Here is a 6068-nt window from a genome sequence, read left to right on the forward strand (position 1 = left end):
GGCATCATGAGAAAGTATCTTCGAGGCTAATTCATTGAGCCCTTCTCGTTAGCCAATGCGAGATACATATCTTCGATTCGGAACACTATTCTCGACAGTTTTGGCGTCCTGCAATTAAACAGCGGATTGATGATGTGACGTCAGTTGAATGGTTGGCAGCGAGGTGTGCCAACTAGTTAATTTTACTTTCTAATCTTAGCTTAAGGAATCTATTTTAGTTGACTGGTTAGCTGTACAGAATGTCTTATATTGACAATACTTACGCTCATCCATTTCCGGGTGCAATTTGCCTTGTAAGTCCTATAGTAAAATGGTAAAATGCTGCTAGTAAGATCGATGGCATACAGTTGCATAATGCCTAGACGTAATTAACAAAATTCGAGTAAACGTTAATTGCATGACGCAAAAAGGCCGATAACGCAACGTGCTCTAAATCCGTCGCCGGTGCTGTACTGTGCAAACGTTCGAATTTTTAGTATTTCCATGCTGATATTTTCGAATTGTATGTAAATTTGTGATTGTTTTGAGAAGCAGAGATTTTGTGGGAATCCGAAGCGATCTAAATAGGGATAATATGACATTCGCACGCCGTGCTCTTGGCTGTAATTGATGTTTGTGGGTAGGCGGTATGTATGATTTGCAACTTAATCGCTTAGCTACCTTGTGTTTATATTTGTTGAAGCACCGCTATTATCGTATCACAAGTGCGTTTTATTGCCTTTTTAGGCACATGCCATCTAACTATCGCCGTAATAAGTTTACAAGTGCAAGTTATTTGAAGATACCCCGCCCGCCAAGACAGTTACACGGATGAGGTATTGTCTATATGCTCCCAAATTACTGTATAATATGACCGAGCATAGATATGATTCCGCGTATAATGTCTGTGAACAAGTTCACAGTAGCCTTCACATTCAATTTATTTTGCTTCATTGTGGTTTTGCCGGTAACGTGGTAATTAAAAGTCCCCAGCCTAACATAAAAATACGGAAATACACCTAATAGGGGATTTCATGCAACGCTTAAATAAAACCTAATATACCATCTTATAATGAGGCAATGTATCAACGCCGCGTTTATACAGAATCACACAATACACAATAGCACGTGCATGCTATTGTTTCGATTGTGCAATCAGACGATCTTGCATTGTTCGCACAATGACGTGTTAAAATTAGATATTGGACACGAGCCAATCATACACAGGTTCGGTCGGTTTGGTGTAGTATTTATTTATAAATGACCGAAACTTCGATCCATCCAAAATCATGTGCGCTGGGCAAGTTATCCCAGGCGCGTATATCGTAAATGCGTGTATGGGATATCAGTCGGCTGTGACTATCGTACACTGCAATGTCGAATGAATCCGGAGTCTCAATTTGCGACTTTAATATTAAATCTGAAATCGTCACTGCCATTCCTTGCCGAAAGTATTGGTAAAGAAGCATGCCCTGGTTGTAGGCGTAACGGTAAGCAAATCAGTGGGAATGCGCATTATCGGCTAGTAAAGCTGCCGTAATACATTGATATTGCATTTACATGGCGTAAGTGCAAATCTGTTTCAAATTTGAGGCAGTTTTCCGGCAATCCCGTGATGAAATACTGAGAAGTTAATTCTTCGATTGCGAGTTTCATTGTGCATTCGCCTTAGCAGTACAATTACTTTCGATTTTAGCGTGATTTCTTAAACGGACATTATGATACCACGCAGCTATTCATGGAGCCTTCAGCGTTCTGGATTTGATTTGTGTATACCGCGGAGTCTGTGTTGGATATCGACATCCCTTCCTATATACCAGACTGATAACATTCAATTTTTCGCACTTGGGCAAGCTGCGTTGTTTAAGATACTAGGTGATGATGAAGAATGACCTCGCTATAATTACTTTAATGTGTTCTAAGCTAATTGAGTGTTATTTCTTTTGACCGAGCGGTTAGACAGTAATCGCGAAGTCATCGGAGTCAGAAATGTTTTTTTTATTTATTTGACGTCGATATGTTGAAGCCGTAGGTTTAAACTAATCATTTCCCGGTTCACAAACAACTGATTTTGTAATGATAACCGGCCACGACTTCCTAATTCGACATGACTTAGCATTATGAACAGGTCGCTAAGTTCAAGCGCCAGCAACAATCGACCGCAAAATGGCATGCGCTTTTTCATTAACGCACGATTACCGACAGCAGTTACGTCCATTCATATGCGGTTTGCAGAAATTTGATTACGTAAACATTATCATTACTTTATTTACCGCCGTTCGCGGAAAGTATACACATGGAATCGCAACTGGTTGCCGGGTTATGCTATTCACGATATAGTTTAGGGGAATATGATTATATTAAATTATAGGATAACAAGCAGACCACTAGGTTATAACTCGAGTCAACTTTTTCACATGACTTGACTTACATCAGACTCGGCGTTACAGAAGTGTAGACTGTGACTCGAAGCGAGTCAACTTCAAGTCATCAAGTCGACAAAATCGATGAATCATATTCTCAACGCACTGCTGTGACCCGTAAAAGCAACCAGTCATTCAACAATTGTGCATTGCGCATCTACTGAGCTTTCATCGTTTTGATAAATAAATTGACCGCAAACAAAGTGATTAGGGCCGTGGTTCTTATCCTTTAATAACCTGAAGAACCCTGATGCTGATTTTCAAGCCATCAAGAAACCCGCAATTTTCGCTGAATCACAGAAACGAAAATCTACCACATACGCAGCTACATATCCAATACATTAGTATAGATTACTGGTGCTCAAGATGAACTATGCACCATAGAGTGTTGAAAGATCAAAACCGTTAAGGTATGATTTTCACACACAACGGAAAGATCATAATGAATATATATTGCAAATCATTGTGAATTCTGCTGATCCCTTTCAGAAAGGAGAGGCTTTACGCACGCAACGGCGTGATACTATTTTCTAGGGATGGTTTGAACGTGACGTTCACGTTCGCGTTCTGTGTGTGAACCTCAGAAATTTAGAGGTTCACTATTACAATCGGAACCTTGGTAGGTTCTGCACTGTGAACCTTTTTCATATATATTACAATTTTCACTTCATTATATCATCTTTGGTTGAAATTTATTGCATTTTAACTGCGGGCCACTATATGCATGGCGCTGGCAGCATATAAAATTAACACTAAACGAGCATGCACCTTGACAATCTCAAAAATTTTACTTCCTTTCTTACAAAAGTTTGCTCGAATATTTCGTGACTCTCTGCTGTGAGTTTTTCCCACAATCACACAACATCAAGAGCGAAATACGCGACAAGTAGGTAGTCAGCGAATGATGCTTATTCAACAAATCAATGAAGTTGATATCGTTGTCTGATGTAAAAAATCTGGCAGGCGTACGGGGTCAATCTTGATTTCATATATTTATTGTGTCAAAAAAACCAAATCCGCGTGATTGGGGTGCTGGCTGCTGCTGTATAACTTGTGAATGGGGTAATATCGGGAGCAAATATAGACGCTCGTTTTACACTCTGCTCAATATCAACGTAGCAATACTCGACGCCGAATACATTGTCCGGTCTGGCCTAGACCGTTAAGGCGTAAACTTATATTTCCTTGCAAGTCCCCGCCGAAATTGTTGGCAAAGCGACGGAAGATATTGATTTTATGGGAATATTATATCATTTGATTGTCCCAGTTGATACACAGGTGACGTTTAAAAAGTCAGCATGTACTTCGGCATTGTGGCATAATTTGGTCTGAGTCGTCACTAGGCATCGTGCACATTAATATAGGCTATCACTTCACACTGAAATGTAGGGTGGGAATTAGCATAATGACGTCACGTGACGTCATGAGGTTCACATTCGTGTTCACACAGAACCTTTCAAAAACGTTCGCGTTCACACGAATCTGAGCCTTTCATAAGTTCACACCACCCCTATTATTTTCCCAATTGTCAATGAGATAAACATTATTGCAGATAGAATATGCATTTGAAAAGGACGGGGAATAGATTTCGAATCGGAACCTTCTCTGCGTACAACACTGCACACGACGTAACACCACAACAGTCATAATTCGGCTACTGCTCGGGCTTAATTGCCTGTAGCCAATGATGGCCAAGACGGGTGAGTGTGTTTGTTTGTTTGTTTGATATTCATTGTGTTTCGACTACATTGGCCATTTTACACCCGGCCGATATTCTTTATTTTGATTCCGTATTTACCGACTTGTAGCGCGACCCACTTCTAGGCTTTTATAAGACACTGGGTGTGTTATCACTAAGGCAATTTTTTTGGCCTAAAATCGGAAGATTTTGACCTAAAAAATAAAAATTTTGACATTTTTTCACCCTAAAAAACTTGGTTTTGACTAAATTTTGACCTAACGTATGCAAATTAGGTGTTTTCTCACATAATGTTAGAATTGTACTACTTATTTTCATTTCTGGTTCGAACTTACTGTCCTTACGAAGTATTTTGGCCTGAAAAAACTTTTTTGACTCAAAAACTGACAAATTTTTACATTTTTACAACGAAATCTGGCCCTATGAAGAATTCCAGTAGTTACATCACGTATTATGGTATATATAATTAAAATATGTTGTAGTACAACGGAAGATACTTTCCTACATTCTCGGGTAGAAAGTACCGTCTGTCCTTACCAAGTAGCTTGTCAAGAATGGAGAAAGAACGTTCCACAGTAGCAGTTGTTGGCTAACAACACTGAAGTTGTGCGTGTGTACACTGCTGCTGACACACCGTGTTGCCTCATTCTGACAATGGTGTCTACATCACAATTATTCATAATGCGCTTCTTGATATAAGAACCATGCAATGTCCACGCAGTCTTGCTTCAGTTAGGATTTTGAGGTACGTTGAACATAACACCATGTCAACTTATTTGTTTTATCTGAATGTTTATGATTTACAATGAGCAGACAATGGGCCGTCTACAACGATAGGCCCATAAAGTGGGCTACAAGCTGTAAAATGTCAAATGATAAGTTCCCCGACCGTGCAAAATCTACGATACGAACGAAATGCAGCTTGTAAAAAGAAGTTGACTTTGTTTACAATTTTGACATTTTTGACCTAACGCTACAATTTTGGTCTAATTTTGACTTTTTTGACTTGTAAAAAATGCCCTAGTTATCACGAATCATGTGTATGAGTTAAGTGCGTGTCTTGACCTCCAACGTAGCCCATGAGACTGGATCGGTGACTCCCATGATGTTGCCGTGAACCCTGATCAAGAGCCACTGGATTAGAGCTTATACGTTATACAGTATTATATCTACAGCGATGTATTTGTATTCTATACACTGCTCAGTGCTTCACATTAACGAATATCTTTTATGATTTAAGATACCTTTTGTTATAATTGCAACCCTATAGGTAGTCAACTTTCATTACTATGACCGAACACGACAGCATATGTCGTTGACTGGCTTGACTCCGGAGGCAGCAATGCACGTTCAGGAGGCAGGGAATACTGTCGTCTCAATTCTATTTAGAGTATCTTCACGATGGTGATAGGAAAGTTTCGAGAGTTTATTTCCATCCATCTTTTCGGAAGAGGATTTGCAGTACGAATAAGAGCTTGGATGCAGAATGACACAACTTTACACGACACCCTTGACACACCTCGCGAATCATATTCTTGAGTACTGACCTGGACTATAATGCTACGTATAACAGAAACTTGCAGTGATCTACACCGGCTCGAGCAAGTGCTGCACTCGCACGATGTGTTGCGACTATCAAAATAGGCGGAGGAAGGATGGCTTTAACTAATGCTGAATAATTATGAAACCAACCTCCGTTGGGAATACCACGTGATATAATTTGTCCTTGTGATGATTTTGCGGCATATACATCGACACTCATATACACTATCTACGCAAATTGCTGTTGCATACCATAAGTGCACGATGTGCATATGCCGCTGTAAAAGGAAGGTGCAAAAATAGCCTTGTAATGCTATCCCGGTAATGCTAGCCGCCAAGCGGAGCAGCCATGCATACCAGTGTTACTAATCTGGTCTTTGGTCTGACCCGGCCTATCAAGAAGCCGGCCGCTCCAACATTACACT

The sequence above is a fragment of the Botryllus schlosseri genome, chromosome 4 (assembly GCF_051294905.1).
Source record: "Botryllus schlosseri isolate E-star chromosome 4, Bs_hap1, whole genome shotgun sequence".
NCBI classification, from domain to species: Eukaryota; Metazoa; Chordata; class Ascidiacea; order Stolidobranchia; family Styelidae; genus Botryllus; species Botryllus schlosseri.